Here is a 25,308-nt window from a genome sequence, read left to right as displayed (position 1 = left end):
AATTTAGATGTTTTTGAAAACAATCAAAGACCTCTATAAAAGAGACACAATGTAATATTTTTTTATCAGGCAATGAAATGATTCTATAATTTCTATAAATACCTATAGTGTGTATTTTGTGTTTAATTATTATTGTGGATCCAATCCATCCACCTCCCATCACATTTGATAGGCATCCTTTCAATGATTTTATAGGCTTCCAAAGGGTTTGTAAAAGCTTATCTCATCTATCCTTGTCCTTCCACGAAATTGTCCTTCCATGAAATTGTCCTTCCACGAACTTGTTCTAAATTGCATATCCACAATCAAACAGAATTTTTATACCAAATAAGACCATTTACAAATCTGATAATCTCCCTTCATAATATCTTTCTTTGTAATCCTTTACTCTAATTTTTATAATAGAAAGTTTACTGCTTCTAAACTTTTCTTTACAAAGTAGATATTTCCCGGTTCAAATCTGAATTATGCACTTCTTAATAACTCATCTGAAGTTGTTGCTCATAACTTTTAGACTGTATAAGATTTTGAAAATCTATCCAGTGAGAATTTGGATAACCTATATTGCAAGAACATATCCAAAATTTAGAAGCATTCGATAATTAAATGAAAACTTTTTGTTTTCATGGGAGATTCCAATGATTTAAATAAGTTTCCAAAATCATCAATAGCAAGAGGTATTCTTTTGTTGAATTGGGTATTTGAAGAAGTTGATAATTAAAATATATGTTGCTTGCATATCTCGAATGAGCCACCACCTATTCATTTTTAGCATTGGTTGCTGGATTTGGCTTTGGATGTTTCTTTTCAACTTTGGATTTGGATTTAGATGTTGCTTTTCAGCCTTCGCTCTGGTATTTTTGTTGTTGACTTCTTTTTTAATTGTTTAATCTGTCAACCGGTTCACAATATTAGCTCATCACAATATTCTTTCAATCATTTCTCATCACCTCTTATACAATTTCCCATTTTGTTGCAGCATTTTTTAATCCATGGTGCCAATTACCTCTTATACAAATGAGGAATGTGTGTAGTTAAAATAACCACCATGTTGTCTTTGTTTCCCATCATACTTTTGCTCATGAAGCCATTTTGACATTGGCAATTTTCAGAAGTTGGCCAATTCTGTGACCTACGTATTCATCAACTCCTAGAGAAACTTACGAGACTTTGCGAAATGATTGACGAACAACTATCTTTCCTTAAGAGTTTTTTTAGTGCGTAATCATAAGTCAGCCACTTTTTCTCTATACAAGTATTTCAACAATGCATTTTGGAGTTGCAATGGGAACATCTTCGTAAAAGATTTTGCACTAACTTATACCTGGTTCAATCATTTGAGGCCTTCGATGCCAAAAGTTTAAAAAAAATCATGTTTAAAAACTCAGGTAACAAGTTGAAATTTTGTTAAGAGTTCTATACAAACTTAAAAAGGAAAGCAATAATGGTAGTATATAGGGTAGATAGTTTCAGACCTTAAAAATACATGTATCCTCATTAAAAAGTGGATGCTAAACTCAACCAAAATATTGTGTTTTTAACTCGTACTTTCATATAACAAGAACATTTTCTGTATGCTTCATTCCCCACACAAAATTCTCACATAAGAGTAAATATCGATGTTAACAAAATATTGAGTTTTCATCTCCTACATTCATATAACAAGAATATTTTCCATATGCTTCATTCCTTGCACAAAATTATCACATAAGAGTGTAAGTTAGTTTTTAACATATATAGATTGGTATGACTTGGGCTCGGGCTCGGGCTCGGGCTCAGGCTTAGGCGCAGGCACCTTTGGAATTGTCACTCTCAGCGCTCCATTTATAATGTCAGCCTTCACTTGATCCAAGATGGCATTTTTTGGTAGGGGAAGGATACGAGAGAAAACACTATGTTGTTTCTCCCAGTCATTCTTAGGCTCTCCACTTATATGCATAAGACCTTTTTCCTCGTAACTCCTTTTCCTAAACCTTCAGAGATTAAAATTAAAATGTCATTCATATTAGTAAACCAGGCACAATCTTATGCAAAAATTGACCATCAAAAAAATATATTAATATAATTCAAATAATTTTTTCACAATTAGATCCCATAAATATTAACTTATACAAATTAATACAAATGACTAAAACCTACATAATTGTATCTATGATCAAACGTCATACCAATAATCCACAAGAATTAATCAACATACCAGGTAAGGCAGTTACATAAGCATTGGCTTCATCAGTTTCAGCCATACACAGAAAAAGATGAATGGTACGCTTGTGGATTCTCTCCCTAGCTCTGCTATCCCAAGGATTATACTCTTCCATAGATTGGTTGGAATAGTATCAACCTCCTCGCACTTGCTGCAAACAGAAAACCTGATAACCTAAAAAAATTAATTGTATTCAACATAAAAAATGGAAATTAAATAAGCTAAAGAAACTACAATTTAACCTCCTAAAACAAGTCTGGAGAGAAGTAAAGTTACTGCCAAAATGTTAGAAAGTTTGTTACAACTATGCAAATGAATTTGAAAGTTTAAATAGTTATATTGTGCAATCTGTTCAATTACACTGAAGTTGCATTGAACTAATTTCTCTACCAGCTTTACAAGTAACTTAATACAGAAGTGTGTAAAATTGTTTTGGGTTTCATTGCAGCAGAGCCGAAGCAAGTTCTAACTCCACAATGAAAAAATCAATATTGTTGTCCAATGTGTGGTTAAGCATCATATAATTATATCCTCTTAAATATTTCAAAATATTTTTTTTCATTACATTTTTTCTTAAATATTTCTCCTTAATTGCTTAGAAAATTCACAAATATTGATACTTTCTTTAAATACAATTTTAAATATTAATGTGCACATATTTTGAATAAAATGTTTCATCATATATATTTATCATTTCCAATTTGAAATAAACAAATTCTGTAAATCTTTATTCAAGCTTCCATTATTTCATGCCAGAGCTTTGATGTTGCTCCTCTAAGTGTGCTGCTTCTAAGGAGTTTTGTGAAGCTGGCACATTAGCTCTTCATCCAGTTGTTTATGCAAGTAGCTGTTTGGTAACCTTCTACCGTTTGAACCACATCAGTCATATTAGACCTAAATTTTCCTTCTGTTTAAAGACACTGATAAGCAACCATTGAAACTGTCTTGGCCCTCTTCATTGAATATTGACCATTCAATCGAGTGTCTATAACACAACTTACCACTCAGATAAGGCTTTGCCAATTCTACTAGGATATAAAAATATTACGATCAAATAGGAAATAAAATTTTATTTATAAATTGGCACAATTGTGATTGTAAATCGACTGGAAGAAACAAAATAGAAAATTTGGAATTCTGGAGAGGCAGGGTAGTCCACCCAGTTCTGTAAAAGAAGTTCTTGATGGATAATTCATGTTTATATCAGTAAAAATTCTTTTCTTTTTTGTACTGTTAATTGTTTATGCCCAATTAACTGTTGAAAGTTCACAAATGGATTAATGAAAAATTTAAAGGATGCACAAAAAATTATGCAAAAATAACAGTAATCAGGGAAGAGTTATTTTATTAAATCTCATTGATTGTTGTTCCAAATAACAAATGACATGCAAGGACATGGTTGACGACAACTCAATGCTAACTTAGATTTAATGTCTTGGACACTCTATACGCTGAAACTTGAAATTTATTATTTAGTTTTGTAGCATTGATAAGATGTTTGTGCTAAATATAGTTTGTTGCAGCCATGGATATCGGAGCACCTGTGGAATACTGCTTCTCCACCTAGAGATGATGAAAGGTTTGTGGCATTGGGCATGCCCTATAGTAGACTCCATTCCTCAATCATCCGAAGAAATAGAATCATCTGTCTACAATACTATCAGGTACACATGCACCATGAGAACTTTGACATTTTAAATCAAATGATTAAACAAAGCCTTGGAGAAATAACAACACCCAAGGAAAGATTCTTCTCGAGTTGTGAATAGTAAAGATTTAGTTTGATAGGATAAGTGAATCTCAAACCAAAGCAATTAAGCGAAAATTGGAGAACATAAAACAATCATCCAAGTAGTACTGTTTGGGATTCACTTTTACAGGCTAATTTCTTGATGCTCTGGATGAAGTTTGAATCATTTATTTGGTAAGGCTTTTGTTGTGGCCAGGGATTTTGGAGCAGCTTGTTAATGTTTTGTTCAGAAATAAAGATAAGCAGCAATAGACAAAATAAAGAACATGGAAACAAAAAAAAACACAATAATTTATCCTAGGAAAACCCAGCCAAACCAAACATATATCTCTTTAATTAAAGAATAGAGGTCAGTACAATGCTTCTAACTTAATACCATCTCATCACACAAAGCAATCATATATATCTTAAATTGAGAGAGACTTCATATCATAACCGAAAGTCTCTTCATTTTCCAAATGCGAGTCTCTTCATATTTCCAAGCACATGTCTCTTTGTGTGTCGCATCTCTCTTAATAAAATATCACATATTTAGGGTGAGACACCAAGCACACCTTGGATACCATGTTGTGCTCACTTGGTTATAAGAAAGATACAAAGGAATATGACAGAAATATCATCATAGATCTCTTCTCTAGCAGCTGGTGCAATACAGAGGCATTATCTCAATAAAGACATATTGAATAAATCAAATGGCAATATCAAAGGTAACTAGTATAGATATCTTATATAAATCTATCTAAAAAAATGCCAATAGAAATCCACTACAAAATAATAATAATTTAATTTACTACATCTAAAATTATTTATATTTCCTTTATCTCCATTTTTTAGTTTTTTACTTACTTAAGCTTTTAATTTTAATTTCTTAAAAAATGGATAATTTATATCTCCAAATATTATAACTTAAATAAATATTTTATATAGTATTTATTAAATTATTTTTAAAAGTATATTATGTTTATAATAAGATTTAAACTTTTGAAATGTAGATGGTTGTCAAATTTAACTTAGAAGAATAAAAGTTAACATTAACACCCTCACACCATCCCACTCCACCCATTCTGCCATTGTAGAATGCCTATCAGCATTAAAGATCTCTATCGCAGCTATAATCTTTAACATAGTTGTTGGGTGCTATCTAGAACTTCTCCACCCAGATATAGTAAACAATTGTAACTTCTAGACTGGATAGAATTAGGAAGAGATTAGAAAGAGAATTGGAGCCCATGGTGTTTGAGATAAAAGATGTTTCACATAAACATGCAGGTTATGCAACAATGCACGATCAAACAAAGGAGTCTCATTTTAATGTCAAAATTGTTTCAGCCAAAGTTTTAGGACTCGGTCTTCTGAAGCGTCATAGACTTGTACATGAACTCTTTGATGCAAAGCTGCAATGTGGGTTACATGCCTTGTCTATCACAGTAAAAACACCACTTTAAATGGAGAGTATGTAACCATTAAGTGAGAAGAGGATGGCGTGATTCATCTATATGACCCATCGAGGATGGGCAAAGAAACCACTGAAGCTGGTTCTTGAAGGGATAAGTTTATCATTGTGGAAAAAATAATAATGGTTTAAAGAGGTTGTTATGCTTTTAAAGTGATTACAAGATTATAATTACAATTAGTTTAATAATTGATTACAAATGAAGTGATGAAATTAATAAGCCAAAGTATGAGTAATCCAATTGCCTTGTGAAGAGGAACAATATCTAGAGATACTACCTATAAAGAACATTAAGCGGAATTTAAGATAAGGAGGGAGATAAGTATTTTCCGATTATTATATCTTGAGAACTACCATATTTATTTTTATAGTTAATCTCTTATTTGTATTTGTATGCGTACTATAAGAATTATTTGCCTTGATCCTTTTTCCTCTAAGAATGTTCTTGCAGGAAAAGGAGGATTGATATAATATTCGAAGGGACTTTTACACTTCTTCAAAGACAACGTTGGATGAGGAGCTCAGAAGATTGAGATTTAGAGGGAGCCTAACATTTCATTTGAGGCAACCTGAAAGGAGAGGGAGTAGATAAAGGATGTGATTCAGTCAACCTTTGGAAATCTTGGTAATATTAATTCATGGGGAGTAAATCATGTTGAGATGGATTCTTCAGTGATCAATAAATTGTAGCAGTCAAGAGGACTATTCTTCACACCTCATGATTATGTGATTTTATGGGCCTACCCCCTGTGTACATCATCTAGAAGTGACGACTTCCAAATGATGTCACTTGTATTTGCATAAGTTACTATAAGGTGACAATCTTACAATAACTTGTATTATGAGATCAAACAAATTGAGTATATAGTGAATGTCTTGCATCTCAACATTTTGGAAAGCCATTACTCAAAAAGTACTTGGTGAATATCATTGATATTCTAGGAAGCCAATACTCTTGATATCAAATGTGATATCAAAACATTTTCAATACTTGGTGAATATCATTGATATTCTGGGAGGCCAATACTCTTGATATCAGATGTGATATCAAACTTTGTTTTGGGTACTTGGTGAATATCATTGATATTCTTGGAGATCAAAACTCTTGATATGAGATGTGATATCAAACCTTATTGAGTAATTGGTGAATATCATGTATAATAGTGTTGGTAAACAGACTTGTCCTTTCTTGTTTCCTGTGAAAATATGACTCTTAATGCCCGAATGATGAACAATATTTGTTTACAACAGTTGAAAAGCCATTCTCTGATTACTGACTTCTCTCTGAATTGGTAGGTACAGCTCCCTATGTGAATGATGTTCAAGGAATTATGTTTTGTTCCTAAAGCTAATGCAGGGTATGCTCTTAACCCGAGAGCAGAAGAGGTAAACCAAATTAAGCCTAAGCAGAACTTAATTCAAGCAAGGTAAACTTTCTAGTCTATGAACCAAATGATAGAACTCACACATCCTATGAATTCATACACTCAACATTCAACTAATCTATTACAACTATTAACAGAGATGTAAATGGAATAATAATAAAAAAGGTCTAACGAGTCCTTCTCCGAATATTTCACAGCAGATCCTATTGGGTTTATTCACAACCTCAAAACAAAGGAATGAGACAATCCTTTCCTTCCTACTGTAACTTAGTTTAAGAGAACGAACCAACTAATTAACAACTATCAACTTACTGGAACAAGAAATAATTAACATAAAATACTCTTTAATTGACTCTACAACATCAAGTATCCTACACCAAAATTTGCTGACCTTTCATTAATCATTCAACTTCATACATATAGAGTTGAGAGATGATCGTTACAATAGGAATTTTAATCGATTCATCTTTTGAGGATGACAAATGGCAGGATGCCAGTTTCTCGTATTACAAAATTTGCAAAATTTACATCTGAAAACGAAAAGGGAGTGTCAACTGAATCACTTGGACTTCTTTCCCTCTTCAATTTTCACTCTATATGCCTTAGCAGCAACTATAATTGGAATCATTTCTTCGTGACTGGGCACATGTACATTAGTGAATCTTAAGAGCCACTTCGAATGCTCTCGAGCTAGCTCCTTTTCTGTATTTAGCTAACTTGTCAATTCTCCAGCAGCCTCATGTATGTATCCACCAAGCGTCTGCAACTCTACCACTCTGTTTTGACTGCTTGAAGTCATTCCAGATAGATTACTCAAGTATGTGGAGAAGTTGTTTTTCATTACTTCTACCCCAGTGAGAGCTTTCCCTTGCCCACTGGTTTGTGGGTCAGTGTGTAATTCTCGCATGAGTTCGAATGCTCTGTCTTGGGTCTTCCTCACTTTTTCCCCTATTTCTTTGAGTCCCTCTTCAGCCTCTTGAATCATCTCCAGCTTAAATTGCATACTTTGAAGCCATTCGAATAGAGGCTCGGTCCCTTTCTTCAAAATCTTTGCTTCAACTGCCTCTTTTGCCTTCATTTGGATGATCATTTTCAGGAGAGAAATACATTCATCGCATCTTGCCTTCTCTGCGGCCAAAGTGTTGTGATTAGATATGATATTATCCTTCTCAGTTTCCAATCGAAGGATAATATTTCCAATTTGATTGCTCAGAGCAATTCCATCTGCATTGAGCTTCTCAATCCATTCTCTTCCGATCTGACCAAAAAATGCCTATCTTTTTGAAGCTGTGAGATGAAAGCTTGCACTTCTTCTGCTGTGGGGTTCTTAGTAGCAGGCACACCAGTAATGGTTGCCAATGGAACAACTAACTGCCTGATAAATCTTTTCAATTCTTCAATCTCGGCCTTCATCTTGATTTTTGACAATTTGAGGCTCTCTAGTTGTTCTTCTATCACCTCATTACTTGATCTCTATTGGCCCACCTTTGTATCATGTCTAGCCTCTCCAAGATCAATTGAATGCAGAGTGAAATCATCGAGTGTCATGTCCTCAATTCTCCCTGCTTTGTTTGGCTTTGCTAGCTCCATTGCAGTGTTACCCCGGCGCAAGGATGCAGTGGTGCGGGGAGACATTGGGACGAGTTTCGGGTGCGGGAAAAAAATAGCCTCAATTTGGGGACGGCGGGGGGACGGCGAGGGTGCGGCGGTGGGGGAGCAGAGGGGGGGTGGGGGGGTAGGGGAGGAGGGGGAGTAGAGGGAGGGGGTTGCATAGTATATATATAATATGTATGAGTGAAAATGCTAATTATGAAATGATACTTCAATATATTATATAGCATTAACATACCAAATATAGTGGAATACAATGAATAGAGAAAATTGAAATGTGATTCACAAACCATAAGTTCAAACTTGAAACTTGAAACCTCATACCTATTACTAATGACTATTTAACAAATTAACTTAGTTGAAGTTGCAAGATTCAAAATTCATTGCAAGATTCAAAATTCATTCTTCAAATATGATTCTATGAATATCATATATCATAAAGATGCTCATGATGACAATGAGCCGAATAGCATGAAACAGTGAAATAATAATAATATATCATAGCCATATCAAAGTGAGTACCCAGGAAGCACCCCGCAAGCACCTGGGAAGCACCCAGGAAGCACCCCATGAGCACTCAGGAAGCACCCTGCGAGCACCCAGGAAGCACCCGTGCACCCAAGCACCCTGGAAGCACCCAAGCACCGCGTCCCCCCCCCGGGTGCTTAACCGGTGCGGCGGAAAAACTTCCTGCGGGGGTACTCGGGTGGGTGACGCACCCGCACCGGGTGCTTACGAGCACCAGATGCGCCGGAGTTTTGACCCGGGTGTGCGCACCTGGGTTACACTGCTCCATTGTTAAGTGTCTTGTTTCTGGATCTTGCCCAAGTATTGATAAAGTCTTCTGCTTCTTAGCTTTCACTATCGTAGACCTAGAGCGAACTGCTTGAGACACAATATCCTTTGCACGGATGCTCTCCTCTTTCCTCTTTCTCTTCCTTTCTAAGGTGTCTTCTAGCCAGGACTCTGTACTAATCACTTTAGAAGCAGCCCCAAAGTGACTCTATACTGAACATTTTCTTCCTCACCGAAGTCACTGCCACTGTAGTTGCAGAAAAAGGATTCTTAGGATCTTGAAACAGAAGCCTAGATGAACTCAAGGCTTTCTCTTCCTCTTGAGTTTTCCTTGTAGCTTCGTCAGATTCAGTGGACTCACTGCTCCTGCTCTGTTCATCCCCGATCTCTACTATCTAAATGGGGGAACCAGTTGGCTTCAAAAGGGGGGCGCTTGCAGATGGACCAGGGCTATGATGAGGAGATGGAGTTGGAGTAACGTGAGGTGAGACTAGAGTAGTAACATGAGGAGGTGAGACTGGAGCAGTAACATGAGGAGGTGAGACTAGAGCAGTAACACCATCTTTCGGCTCTTCAGTCCTCTTTTCTTCGATGCTAGCTTGGGCTCCAAAAACTGGTAGAGGACCACCTTGGCAAGTTGGAGTTATTGAAATGTTTTTCTCCGGGGGTTGGTCACCTCCTCCTGCAAATTGAGCAAGTCCTTGAGCAGCCGTAGTTGTAACACTGGGAGTGGCACTTTGAGAAGAAGTGGGAGTAGCAGCGGCTAGAGAAGCTTGAGTAGTCTTGCTCCTACTCCGACCCTTTTTTGCTGTCCGCTCGACCCATTTTCCGGTTCTTTTGACGATCCAGGCCATCATAACATCAAGGTCTTCTTCCATATCAACATATGGCTCGGAACTGATTGGAGTATTCGTTAATTTGGTCAAATATGTATTACTATACATATTTTGCCCATCATCTTCCAGTCCTTCTACATTGAGATCAATGCCATATGCCTTTATCTGTTCCACCATGAGTCTGGCAAATGCACGATCACGGCTCTCCAACTCATCTCTGCAATCTGCCCAATAATCCTCTACAGTAGTAACATGCTTGATCACACCTCCAATTTGAAGCACATCTCTAGCATACCCATTTGGGTCAAACATAGGCCTCACCACTTCATATTCCTCTAATTTGAACTTGTTCTCGAATGCCTTGAGCATGTTTTTGGCATCTGATCAGGACTCACAACTGTAGGCCCCAATTTTTATGGGAAATTCATATCCCTTTTTCCTCAAACTAGCACTCAGCACATTCACTTGGATTGCTTGTCTCACGATCTCAATGAGCACGATCATGTCATCCGAATATCTGGGCAGCTTCAAGGGAAATCCATCGAAAGCTGCAAGACGTAAATATGAAAAGGATGAGAATTGGATGAAATAACTACCAAATTGACTGATGACTGCCATTGCCTCTGGGCTGAATCTCCGCTCCAAACATCCTTGGAGCTCCCTGCATATTCTCATTGTGAACGCATCATTTACTCGGATATACTCCACATAACTATTTTGTAGTTGCAGGCATGGATAAAATTCATAGCTTTTCACATCATCAGGGTAATTCTCTAATCTGGGGAGTCCCAGCCATAATTGTAGGGAAGCCAACATATATATCAAGAAAGAAGACATATAAAATGAATTGTAGAACTTAGCCGCACTGAGAGCCCTAGACAGATGTTCACTTACCTCATACACCCAGTCAATATATTGTGTATCCGAGCAAATAGTTTGCACCAAAAAGAAGTATTGTTCTACAAAATTAAAGGCTTCTACCTCACCTTTAAGTCAATGCAAGAGGACCAGAATGTCCACAATCTCAAGCTTGAGATCAATGTCGAAAAGGGTTTTAGGGACCTTACTCTTAGCTCCCCTTGGCTGTTGGAACCAAGAACTCATGATCTCCTTTCGCCACACCATCTTCTTCAGAGAGAATTCAGACAAGGCTCCTCCAATCGTCAATTCAAAGAACTCCTCGTTCTAGAATCCGCAGACAATTGACTACTGCTTGCCTATCGATTGAGATTAACACCATTTGATCAGGCAGTAAGATTTGCTTCGTATCTAGGTTATAGTGATTGATACATTCAATAATTAGCTCCAGGGCTTGTACTGCTATGGGAAATCTTGCTGCTTCTACCAGCCCACTTCCCCGGAGTTTCTCTGTTATGGGGATGGATTGGTTCCGTCCTCAACCTTCTGTGGAAATCTTGCATGTCAAAGAAACGGAGCAAAGTGTCTGTGATATTCTGCCATGTAGACTTGATTCCACCCAATCCATCAAATCCAGCAAATCTTGTTGCCATCTCGACTGAGGTAGAGATAAATTGGAAATCTTAAAACTCAAAATAGGATAGAGAGTAGAACTTTGTAACTGTGGGAATTTCGGAATCAATAGTCAACTCAACAGCATAACAGTTCAAATAAGTAAGCAGTAGTTTGAAAATCCGTTATGTTCATCTCTATATAGAAACTCCAATCCACCCGTTAATCTTTAAGATCTGCGCCACACAAACGAATTAAATGATAAATCCGTTAGATTAGTAAATGTGGAGGTTACAACGGATTCTTTCTTGTCTTTTCACTGTTTCTGTTGGCCCAACGATTACTTTCCTTTATTACAATTTTACTTTCCCGTTTTTCACTAAGCTGTGGAGAATTAAGAACCCAATACTTCGTGAGTAAAAATCCGCTCAGCCAGTTTTTGAATAGAATACCTTCCTCAATGTGATCCACATGCTTCCCTTATCTTTTTTTAGCCTCTTGTAATCGATTTGTCAAATAACCATGCTTGCAAGAGTGATTTTCCGTTGGATGCAGAAAATTGCCTTCGAGGGTAGAAAGCTCACGGAGGAGAAGGCAATTTCCACTTTTCCACTTGTGCCCTTGTTTTACCTTCTCTACCCTAATCACTTTATTTTAAGCCTCCGGAAAATATAAAACTAGCTTTGCAAGTGAAAGATGGGACCCACTAACCCGCTTACCTTTCTACAAATGCCTTTCCGAAAAACTGACTTCTTGGTTCGAAACCCGCCGAGGAGAAGTTGTTTCTAAGTTTTCTGCCGATGCCTTTTTTTATCATCTTAGTGAGTTTTGAAAGATTCCCATAGTGAAAACATGGCAATACTTGAATGATCTGTCCATAACATAATTCACTTCTCTTCATTTAAGCTCGCAAATCGCATTTGTGAATCTCGGCGGAGTAGGTGCGAAAACCCACCAAGGAGAAGACGAAACTAGATTTTCCGCCAACGTAACTTTTCATATGTTCGGAACAACATGAGCTGCAACTAAGTTCATCTAAAGTAACATAATTCAAGAATCTCCATCAGGCAAGGCCCTAGACTACCCAAAAGACTCATGATGATAAAGAAAACCCACCTAACCATACAATGCAGGAGAAGGGAAAAGATGAAAACCCGATGGAGATACTTATCACTTGAGGAATAAAGGACCGACTCGACCCAACTAAATACAATACAAGTTACTCTCCACTTTGCAAAATTGGTACATGGTAAAAAGTGGGGCAACAAATAGGAGACCAATACTCATGATATTAAAATTTGTCATACCTAATAATACCAATGGTGTAATGTGTCATGTGTTTATCCTCCCTAGCTAAGAGAGAGTGTTGATGGTTTGGTAGCTTTAGTAGGATAAACATGTGAGATCAAAGAAAAATTAATATAATGACAATGATTCATCTATACACACACACACACAAAACTATAATTAAGGTTGCCATTACATTAAATTAATTATGTTGATGAATAGACATGTCCCTTCATGGGACATGTCTCATCTCTTAGTTTATTCCTCATACAAATACAACCAGGATGCTGCCATTTGGGAAACACCCAAATATGGCATTGCTTAGTACATTTGCAGTGATCCCGGAAATTCAACACAGCCATGAAATGTCTCTAATATTCATAGAAACATAATATTTCCCAAAAATATATTCCAAAACCAAATGAAAGGAAAGTTTAGGAAAAAAACACACAGCACTAACGCTTGCATTTGTCCTTTGCAGAAGTTTGTTACTACCGATAGCATAAAATGAGGTCCCAAAGAGTATAAATAGGAAACTGAAAGCGTAGAACAAGAAGAAAGCAAAGCCAACAAGGCCCATTCTCTATAAAACAGGACGAAAAAAACTCCAATTGTGCTCTTACTACTGACACAGTCTTAAAAATAGGCACACTATGTCAAAGAAGCCACAGATTTTGTAAAACAGCTAAGGTTCCCATTATAGTCACTTCCATCCACATAAAGGGCTCATATCAAAGTTTTAGGCCAATCAAATATGAAAAAAGTAATTTTTACCATTTGGTTTGTTAAAAAATTTCAACTTTATTAGGAAAAAATATTGAAGCAATTTGATAGGCTAAAATTACATTGTTTTCAACTAGTTAAAAACTGTTTGTTGTCTATAGTTCTAAAAGCCTATAGCAGGAATTAAAAACTGCAACTTAACCTACCAAAACAAGCAGGCTGTTTGGTTTTGCCTGAGTCAGCATATTTAGGAAAGAAATGAGAGTAAGCCGTAAACGTCCTTTAAAATATTGGAATACAGTTTTAAATGGGATGAAATATGTACTAGTGTTTGTACCAAAAGAAGGTGCAATGGTGTAAGAAATGATAATGTTGAGCAAGGAACGAGAAACAATCCAAGTAAGTTAAGTGTGAAACAATGTTACCATAAGATAAGCAAACTCCAAGAGCATACACCAAGATGGTTCAACAATGGAGACAAGGATTTATAAGGGGAAAGCAAAGAAAACCCCTTGTGAGTATTATGAATGAAGGCAAATGCCTAGAGAAGAGAGAGAGAGAGTGTTGGAGCAAAAGTAGCTCAATACAATAACATCAAGTGCTAAGAGTGTGTTGAAGAAAGAAGGAGGAGCATCTCTTATATAGAGATGAGAGAGGAGTTGCATTTGTAACTCCCATTTCTATGAATGCCACATTCATAATAGGTGTGTGCAAAGTGTCACAATCCTCTTAAGGAGGATAAACTAAATAAAGAGATAAACAAGAGTTGTCCTTACATGTGGAACAAAGGACAAACAATGACATGTCCTCCACATGTGTACAAGAGGACAAACTATATTTAGGGACCCTTGGAATATCCCAATTAATATATCCAAGGAAAGATTAACCTTTCTAACACCCCCCCTTAATCTTTACTTGGGGAGTTTACATCAACGGGTTGTAATCCCAAATTTTTACAATGGAACTGAAATCTCTCTTTAGAAAGTGGTTTGGTTAAAATATCAGCCACTTGATCTTCTCCTTTACAATAAAGAAGAATAATTTGATTGTCTTCAACTTGTTCTCGAATGAAGTGATGTTGAAGTGAAATATGTTTGGTTCGTGCATGATACACTAGATTCTTTGCCAAGGCAATAGCACTTTGATTGTCACAATGTATAGGTGTAGGTGAGTGTTGAGGTAGACCCAAATCGTCAAGAAGTCTTCGAATCCACAAAGCTTCCTTAGCGGCATTGGTACAACCTTTGTATTCAGCTTCAGTTGAGCATAGGGAAATAGAGTGTTCTTTTTTGTTTTTCCAAGAAATTGGACCTGAACCAACAAAGAAAAAATAACCACAAGTGGATTTCCCATCATTGAGATCTCCACCTAGATCGGAATCAGTATAGCCATGTAAAATAAATTCAGAATTTGCATCATAAAATAATCCCATATTAATAGTTCCTTTAATGTACCTTAAGATGAGTTTAGCAACTTTTAAATGAGTTTGTTGAGGTTTAGACATAAATCGAGAAACTAAACCAACACTATAAGCAATATCAGGTCTAGAAAGAGTTAAATAATTTAAACTTCCTACCAACTGTCTATACAAGGTTTCATCAACAAAAGGAGTATTCATATCATTCATTAATTTAGTTCCTAATTCACATGGAATTGAAACATGGTTAGAGTCATTCATCTTAAATTTTTCTAAAAGATAATAAGCATACTTGCTTTGAGAAACAAAGATACCTTGAGGAGTTTGAAAAATTTGCATACCTAAGAAATAATGTAAGATACCTAAGTCTGTCATCTGAAATTTCTGTTTAAGTTGGAATTTGATATCAGAAATCAAAGCGTCTGAACTAGAAGTGAGTATTAGATCATCTACATAAACAATAACAATGATAATATTATCGTTAGTATGTTTAATATACAAATTAGGATCATTCTTACTTCTAGTAAAACCTTGAGAAACAAAGAAAGAATTAATTTTAGAATACCATTCTCTAGGTGATTGTTTAAGACCATAAATAGATTTGTTCAATTTGCAAACCAGATTTTCACTACCTTTCTTAACAAATCCAGGAGGTTGAGCCATATAGATTTCTTCATGTAAATCACCATTTAAGAAGGCACTTTTAACATCCATTTGATGAATGGGCCAATTCATTTTAGATGCTAAAGCAAGAACTAATTTGATAGTAGGCATCTTAGCAACAAGAGCAAAAGTTTCATTATAGTCTAATCCTTCAATTTGTGAAAAACCTCTAGCAACTAGTCTAGCCTTAAATTTACTAATTTCATTATTAGTATTCAATTTTGTTTTGTATAACCATTTACATGAAACTAGATTCTTGCCATGAGGTAATTTGACTAAGTCCCAAGTTTGATTAGCAAGTAAAGAATCATATTCCTCTTGCATGGCTTTCTGCCAATGAGGTTGAGAGTTAGCTTGATCAAAAGACTTAGGATCGTTAGAATTCATAATAGAAGTCATCAAAGCATAATTACAATAATTAATCCTTCTATGTTTAATTCCACCAAATCTAGAAATATAATCATCAGCTTCATTGATTAGGTTTTGAGCCCATTTAGGTTTACGTTTAGTTGTGATGGAATTATCAGTAGAGGAAGAATCATTAGTAATAAAAGTATCATTAGTATCTACTTGAGTATCATGAGTTTTAGGAGCAGAAATAATCGGTGGTACTTGATTTGAAGGATTAAGAGAAGGAGTAGGGTTAAGAGAAGGAGGTCGGTCCTCCACCAGCACAATTTTAGTGCCACTGAATTCTTCATCATGTGTAGTAGAGCAATCATGAACTCCATTTTCTGCAATACAAACATCTCTAGCAACTTGAACTTTGTTAGTAGTGGAATCATAAACATGATAACCCTTAGTGTTTTCATCATAGCCAACAAACATATAAGGAGATGACTTAGCATCTAATTTATGCCTTTTCTGTTTAGGTGTATGAACATAAGCAATAGAACCAAATATCCGTAAATGATGTAAGTTAGGTTTCCTACCAGACCAAGCCTCTTCTGGAGTGATAGCCTTGAGAGCTTTGGTAGGAGTCCGATTAAGAATATAAGTTGCACAAAACATGGCTTCAGCCCAAAATTTATAATGCAGATTCTTAGCATGCAACATGCTTCTAGCCATTTCAACAATGGTCCGATGCTTTCTTTCCGCCACACCATTTTGTTGTGGTGTATAAGGAATAGTAAGCTCGTGCTTAATTCCACGTGATTTCAAATAAGAATGAAAAGCATTATTCACATATTCCTTCCCATTATCAGTTCTAAGAATTTTAAGTTTAAACCCAGATTGCCTTTCAACATATAACTGAAATTCAATATATATATATCAAGGACTTGATCCTTGCTATGCAAAAAATAGATCCAAGTTCGTCTAGAAAAATCATCAACAAAAGTAAGTGCATACCGAGAACCTTGGATGGAGGTATTCTCCATGGGGCCCAAAAGATCACTATGGACAAGATGCAACTTATGAGTTGCCCGCCATGATTTTCCACTTGGAAAGGGCTCCCTATGCATCTTACCACTCATACAACCTGTACAGGCAATCTTGGAAGGTATAATGTGAGGCAAGCCATCAACCATATTATGCTTTTGCATGAAAGTAATGTAATCGGAATTTAAATGACCAAGTCTTTCATGCCATATATTGAAATCAATAGAAGTATGTAAAGAATATCGTGCACTAGCAAATTCATGGAATTTAAACAAATTGTCATTATCCATTTTAGCATGAGCAATCACTTTGAGAGTTTGAGGATCTATGATATAACATGTATCTTTGTAGAATTCAACTTTATAGTTCTGACATAACTGTGAAACAGAAAGCAGATTAGTTTTCAAGTCAAGTACATATAAAACATCATGCAATTTACCATTAGGAATAGTAACATCACCTAATCCTTCAACTTTACAAGTCTGATTATTAGCTAACTGAATAGGAATGTTAGCAATATCAGGTTGTAAAGAATCAAAAATTTCTTTATGAGAAGTGACATGTTGTGATGCACCACTGTCAACAATCCATTCTAAAGGTCTGCAAAGATTAAAACTACAAGTAAAAGCATGACGAGGATTAGAACCAGTCGAGTTACCTTTTCTATGGTTTGAGGTTTGATGATTGTTACTATTATTCATAGGTTTTTTATCATTTTGCTTTTTAAAACAGTTATTGACAATATGACCATCTTTGCCACAATAAGAACAATGAGGTTTGGAATTGGAATGGTTCCTTTGATTATTAGTATTACGAGTATTATTAGGATGATTGGTATTATTATTATATTTGGCATGAAATTTATTGTTGGAATTATTTGAATTAGTATTATATTGTTTGTGATTATGATTATTATTATTGGAACGAAAATTATTAGTTGAATTTCTAGATACAAATGCATGTTCAGTTGATTTAAGGGTACCAAACTGAATTAGCTTAGCTTCTTCCTGTCTTAATAAAGTTTGAAAAATAACATAAGTTAACTGAGAAGTTAAAGTAGAAATAGCAAGCTGTGCATGAATATTAGTTATAAACTGTTGAAACTATCGAGGAAGACATTTTTTAAGAATAAGATGAATTAAACGAATGTCCTCTAATTGAACACCTAAGGCCATAATTTGGCTTTTAAGAGAATCAAATTTTAAGAGAAATTCATCCATACTTTTAAAATCTGCATACTTGAGATCTTCAAGTTGATCCTGCAACTGTATTTTGCGGTATTCATCTCCACTGTCATACTTGGTTTGTAAGATGGACCATGCATCATGAGCTTTAGAACAGTGAGCAATTAACACATATAAATCTGGAATAATAGAAATACCAATTAACCCTAAAGCTTCTTCATTTTTAGCTTTCCAAGTATCTTTCTCGTCTTGGGTAGCCGCTGAACTGGGTTCAAGAGAAGGGTCAGTGGCTATTTCAAAAAGGTGTTTAAAACGAAAAATAAATGAGATATGAGTTTTCCAAGAATGATAATTAGAATAATTAAGTTTTATTTCTGGAATTAAGGTTGACATGATTAAAAAAAATTGCCCCCTTTTTTTTTCTTTTTTTTTTTTAAAAATACCTTAATTTGAAAATCAATTGAGAAAACAAAATTTGTTAATGAAAAGAAAAAAAAAATTGTTTTTTTTTTTTAATATATAAAATTAAGAATATATCTTTTGTTTTTTTTTGAATTAATAAAATTTAAATTTTTATTTGTTTAAAAAAAATAAAGAAGAAAAAAAAACGTTATAAAATTTTTGTTTTAATAAATAAAACAAGATTTTTTTTAATAAAAAAAGGTTGGGCGGAGATATGTATGAGGAGCGGAGCGTTGGCGGCGACTGCCGCGTGGCCAGAGGGCAGAGGTGGATGGTCGGTGGAGGTCGGTGGAAAAAAAAAAGCGGGGTTTCAAATGTTTAAAAACGGATGAAGGTGGATAATGATGCCGGCGTGGCTGCGCAGGCGGCGGTTGCCGCGTGGCCTGGACGCAGGCCGCACCGAAAGGTTTACGTCGGGTGTTAGGGGGGCGGCGGAAGCGGTGGATCGGGGTTTATATTGCGTGCGGCAGTGAAGAGGGCGTCGGCGGAGTTGCAGATCTCGCAGTGAAGAGGGCGTCGGCGGCGTTGCAAACTCGCGACGGTGTTACTGGTGGCGCGCGGCGGCGCAACTGGCTCGCAGCGGCGTCAGAGTGTCGCGTGGCGGCGCGGCGGCGCTACTGGTGATGCGCGGCGGTGCGCCGCGGCGCAACTGGCTCGTGGCGGCGTGAGGGTGTCACGCGGCGGCACGGCGGCGCTAGTGGCTCGCGGCGGCGCAGGGGTGGCGCGGCCGCCCAACAAATGCAATGCAAAAAAATAAATGTGTGCTTTAAAAAACAACAAAGTTATTAGATTTATAAGGATGAAAATCCTAAAAAAACATGTATGTTGTATGCTTGAAATTTTCAAGAGCATACAATAAATAAATATAGAAGAATATATTAAAAAAAAAAAAATTTAAAAGTAGGAAAATTTTTGTTTAAAAGGAGTATAAAAATTAGAGAGTTATTTAAAACTGTACTCATGTAATATTTCTTGTTTTGGCGGCATGCCGTCCAAAACAAGGAAAAAAAAATTGAAATTTAACAAGAAAACCCTTTGGCGGCAAGCCTTCCAAAGAGGGTTAGTAAAAAAAATATGAAACTTTACAAGAAAATCCTTTGGCGGCAAGCCTTCCAAAGAGGGTTAGTAAAAAAAATATGAAATCTGCATACACAAGATTTGTTAAAAAGAGCTAAAATCACAACACAAACTTCTTCTCTCAATAACGTCTCCAAATAAGGTGTGCTCCAATGAATGGCAACCTTCACCACAAAACTTAAAACAAGGATTAGATAGCCAAGCTCTGATACCATGTAAGAAATGATAATGTTGAGCAAGGAACGAGAAACAATCCAAGTAAGTTAAGTGTGAAACAATGTTACCATAAGATAAGCAAACTCCAAGAGCATACACCAAGATGGTTCAACAATGGAGACAAGGATTTATAAGGGGAAAGCAAAGAAAACCCCTTGTGAGTATTATGAATGAAGGCAAATGCCTAGAGAAGAGAGAGAGAGAGTGTTGGAGCAAAAGTAGCTCAATACAATAACATCAAGTGCTAAGAGTGTGTTGAAGAAAGAAGGAGGAGCATCTCTTATATAGAGATGAGAGAGGAGTTGCATTTGTAACTCCCATTTCTATGAATGCCACATTCATAATAGGTGTGTGCAAAGTGTCACAATCCTCTTAAGGAGGATAAACTAAATAAAGAGATAAACAAGAGTTGTCCTTACATGTGGAACAAAGGACAAACAATGACATGTCCTCCACATGTGTACAAGAGGACAAACTATATTTAGGGACCCTTGGAATATCCCAATTAATATATCCAAGGAAAGATTAACCTTTCTAACAAATGGTTACGCCAATAGTAAATATATAGTTATGATATATTGTACAAATTGTAGCAGTGAAGAAGAGATCAAATTTCTCCAAAATGATGTAGGAAATCCCCAAATGGCGGATGGCATGGCTAGTTTATTGACAAATTATTTCTTGTTATGGAGGCTTCGTCAATCTAATGAAAGCAGGTGGGAAGAGGCAAGGGTGACCACTAAGATAATTTGTGAATGAAATTTTCAGATTTAACAAGAATTTCATGGGTTTTATTGTTGTGGTGCATGTACTTGTGGTCTTTACTACTTTACTGTATTCTTGTTAGCCATTCTGCCCTTCGAATACTTTTTTGACAGCCATCTTGATCTACTCTAGAAACATTCAAGCAAATGCAATAGATTGGTGTAAGGCCAAATTTCACAACCTTTACTAGCATTTTCCCACCTCGCATGAAATGGAAATTCTGGAAAAGGGTGTGGATGTCCATCAAAGCATAAATGATTGTGAAATTTTGTCAAATGTTATAGATAAGACAGTACTGGTAGATATGTATGAAAAACATGGAACCATCGATAAAGCATCTGAAGTGTTTCATAAAATACCTCAAAGAAATGTGGTACAATGGACTGCAATGATTGTACGGCATGAACAAGTCAATTTTTTAAAGAGATCCTCAAACATTTCAAGAAAATGCAACTGGTATACATATATCCAATCTGGGAGATTTGGAACAGGCTATTAACATCCATTAAAACAAAAAGGAAAATAAATTTGTTAAGTGTTGCAGCTGCTCTGCTAGACATGTATGCAAAATCTAAAAAGCACGGACAAGGCCTGTGAACTGTTTGACAAAATGTGCGGGGCATGCCATATAAAACCTTTGTACTGAATTCATTGTATGCACATACTACAAATTTCTCATTTCATTACATGCAGCGACACAACCTTGAGGCATTATGACAAACAGTTCGCATGCAATTCATCCAGTTCCGTTTCCTCTGAAGCATTGTGGAGTCTAACTTAGAGGGAAGTTATAAATGGGAAAACACAGAGATATTCGCATATGAAGGGATAAGCTTGTGGCCACCATACACTGAAAAGTAAGAAAACTGTATTTTCAATTGACTTGGGGATTAAACCTATGAGAGGCAAATATAAATTGAACTAAAATCATGGAACCAACATCTTCAATCAGCAAATAAAAACAAAGCTGCACATCCATATTCCCAGATTGAGAACTCATTGAAACCATGACAATGGCTTACCTTAAGATTCTGCACAAATCATCCCATGATATCAACTGTGCCAATGAAGAAAAATGGGCAGAATTTGGGGGAAATATTATTACAAAACCCTACCAAAGATTTTTTCATAAAAATAAAACAAACCAAACCAATCTCTCTACATCCGCTAAAGTAGTGGTGCCTCCCTCTACAAACTGAGCAAGCTATATAGCCCATGGTTTTGGTAAGTTTAGATTTTATACTTCACGTCAATCGCTTAGTAGAATGCGAGAATAGATAGGAAACACTAACAAATACCTTATTGAATGGTGCAAATGTTTGACGCTGGCTTCATGAATGGTGCAAACGTTTGTTCGGTCTGTATCCAGTGTTCACATCCGCTTCTGAACAGGAAAACTAATAAGAACTTATCTCAATAATTGTCGCGATCGATTGACGATCTCTCCGCCGGCAGATCGGTAATTCCAGTGGCAGTGATCGCTTCATCTAACTATCGGCTAACTAATGGATATCAAATCTTTAAAATATGTTATTAATTCTATTCACTAAAAGATAATTTTTACTTTTCTGAAGTATATTGCTTGAGTCTAAAAATAAACGTTTTGTTTTTTTTTTTCTCTGCTAGGGTTTCATGTGATCTTTGAGTTTCCTTATGTACAGCTCTCTGTCTGAGCTTTCCTTCCCTGTCAAATCGCATTTACTACGGATGTTTTTAGGCTAGTTTATAATGGCCTCAGTCAGTGGTGACCTTGTTGTTGATACTAGTGTTCACATTGCTGCTTTGGAAAGCCATGTCGCCTCCATTGAACAAACGTTCTTGCAAATTCGTCCCGAAGGTCTTTTACAAGGTATTCCTGATATTATCCTTCTTTTGGAAGAATTTAATGTTGCTTATGATTGGTTAGAATAACATACCTTAATAGGATATTTTGTGGGTAGGACTTCTCCTAAAGCTATGCTTTGAGAATGGGTAAACAAGAGTTGGACCTCTTATGGAGTCTGCCTTGACGATGTGCGAAACCTTACCAAAGGTTTATTTTATTTCGCTTTGCCAACCCGTTTTAGGCAGACGTAATTTTTAGCAATGGTCCTTGGTTAGTGCATTCCTCCCTACTAGTTTTTCAAAGATGGTCAAAAGATTTCACTATCTCTGGTGACAAAAAGCTTAGGGTTCCTGTGTGGGTTGAGTTCTCGAGTTTTTCCGTGTCGTGTTGGCCTTTTATTGAGTCCATTGCCAATACTCTTGCCAAAGTTATTTCAAAGGAGCATGAAAAAAAATTCAATGCTCGTCCTCAAAAACACGTATGTGTTGAGGTTGATCTCTCCAAGGATTCTATGGAGATACAAATTGGTTCTTAAACCTTCTCTCAAAAGGTGCTTTATTTGAACTTGCCCAACACCTGTTATAGGTGTCAATCAGTGGAACACAAGATTGGGGATTGCCCTTTGGTTGTGCCCAGGATTAAACCCCCGCCTAAAGAGGCCCCTGTCAAACGAGCAGAAGGGAAGCAAAAAGAAGAATGGACTATTGTTGGGTGCAAGGGCAAGGCTCCTTTGGCTCCTAAAAAACCATATGCAACTGTCATTTCGATTCCTCCTATTTCAACAAGAGTGCAAACCCCAGCCATTATAGGTACGCGAGTGATTTTTTCAAAACCAAACCCTGGTGTTTCACAGGTTTCAAACCCTAATAGTTCCCAAGGGATCAAGGTGGCTGCAAGGGCTAACACCTTGATTGTGATTCACACTCCTTTTGTTGCTTCCTCCATTGTGACTCAAAATGTGTGGCATTCTCATAGTCCTCCCAGACGTGCTGAGAAACTAGAGGAGAAACAACGGGCTATCAATCTAGAGGATTTTCCTTCTGGCTTTAACCAAGTTTCAACTTTCTTGCAAAATAGTTACTCCTTTCTTGAGGATGAGGAAGACATGGAAGAATTTTCTTGAATTTTTTATCATGGAACATGCGAGGTATTAATGACCTCTCCAAAAAGTACTATGTCAGGGATACCCATCATAGACTTGGTAATTTAAATTTTCTCTATATGCAAGAAGTTCAAATCTATGGTTTCATGCTTTCTTCTGCATGTCACGTCATTTGGTCGGATGACATTATATTTTTCTCTTAGCACGATTCTGGTTGGGGTGGTGTAATTACTCTTCTATCACCCTGTCTTCATTCTGTTATTACTTCGCATGGTTTTTACCCCATGCACAGAATCATTTGGCTTTTACTTTCTATCAACAATCATTCTTTTGGAGTAGTTAATGTCTGTGCTTCCAATGATGCTATGGAAAGATCTCAATTGTGAGGCTGGATGGCTAACAACTTGCCTCTAGCTACTTGGGTTATGTGTGGTGACTTCAATATGGTTGAGCTAGCCTCTAATAAAGATGACATTTTACCTTTTCACTGGATAGCTAGGGAAAGGGAAGCTTGGTACTACATGCGTAATAAATTGGGCCTTTTTTATCCCTATACTAACAGCCGCTAGCATAGGGGGGTTTGGCACACTTCGTCCAACTTTCAAGTTGGCTCTAACTGCATTTTAAAACGTCTTGATCATGTCTTGATTACTGTACAATCTTTTTTCCTTTTCTGAGGATTGAGATTTACCTATCATTCCTTTACCAAATGTGACTTTATCAAATCACCATCCCATTATTTTTTTATTTCATGGCACAACTATCTAGTGGGTTGTCAGGACTTAGTTTTTTCTCAATACGTTAGTATTGATGCATGCTTCCACTATTGCTCATATCTTATGTGTTTGGAATTTTGGAGCCACGTTCGCATTCTTAGACAAGGTGGATTCAGCGGTAGAATGATGCCATTACCTGAACCGCTTGATTTCTAGACATTTATGGGGGATAGTTGGTGGTTTTTAGACAACAGTCTTATGGGTCTGCTACCATAGCTCTCAAGAAAGCTTCAGAGGCTCTCACCCTTAACCCTTTTGATGTTGATTTGCAAATTCAACTTACCAGACTTCATCGTGACAAACAAGTTATGAATAATTATGTTGCTTGAGGGGCCCAAATCAAAGCTCACTCCATTGGTTGGAGGTGGGTGATAAGGCTTTGAAGGAGTTCTTCTAGGCTCTTCGAGCCCGTCATATCAATTTTGTAATTAAAAAAATTATGCAAGGCACTTCTATTCTCTCCAGTCTCCCTAACATCCAGCAAGCTTTTGTTCACCATTACAAAAATGTGTTTGCTTCATAGGGAAATTTAGTTGCTTGGGAAGAAGCCCTCAAACAATGTGTTTTTGTTACTCCAAACTGCTTAGCGATTGAGCAATGTGCTTTCTATGAGTAACTTCTCACCATCCGAGATCTCAAGGAGACGATTTTTTTCCATGGCTAATGACAAGTCCCCTAGGTGTGATGGGTTTCCTTATGAATTTTACAAACACCTCTAGAAGTCTATTAGTCCTAACCTGCACAAAGTTTATCTTGAAGCTTATCATTCTAAAGGCTTAGGAGCTATTATCAATAAAGGAAACATCAAATTTGTACCTAAAGATTGTGATCCTGAGGATATTTGTAACTAGCGGCCCATTACCTTGCTTAATGTGTTCTATAAGATCATTGCTAAGGCAATTTCTGTTAAAATGTGCCATCTCTTTCC

General features: G+C 36.5%; 1 long non-coding RNA gene across 2 annotated transcripts; it reads right to left on the bottom strand.

The window, feature by feature from the left end:
- Window positions 1-1,471: 1,471 nt before the first annotated feature.
- Window positions 1,472-22,173, bottom strand: LOC149570753 (uncharacterized). Of its 2 annotated transcripts, XR_016361824.1 has the most exons (4): window positions 21,976-22,173; window positions 15,272-15,379; window positions 2,198-2,369; window positions 1,540-1,973 (listed from the first exon to the last, which is right to left on the bottom strand). It is a non-coding gene; the product is annotated as an uncharacterized LOC149570753 (long non-coding RNA). The 2 variants fall into 2 exon arrangements; XR_016361825.1 differs by lacking the exon at window positions 15,272-15,379 and having other exon boundaries at window positions 1,472-1,973; window positions 21,976-22,168.
- Between the last annotated feature and the right edge of the window lie 3,135 nt (window positions 22,174-25,308).

Source organism: Cupressus sempervirens, chromosome 3 (genome assembly GCF_028749045.1).
Source record: "Cupressus sempervirens isolate cs-2001-9-10 chromosome 3, ASM2874904v1, whole genome shotgun sequence".
In the NCBI taxonomy this organism is placed as follows: domain Eukaryota; kingdom Viridiplantae; phylum Streptophyta; class Pinopsida; order Cupressales; family Cupressaceae; genus Cupressus; species Cupressus sempervirens.
Note: the sequence above shows the minus strand (reverse complement) of the source record. Positions and strands in the feature narration are given on the sequence as shown.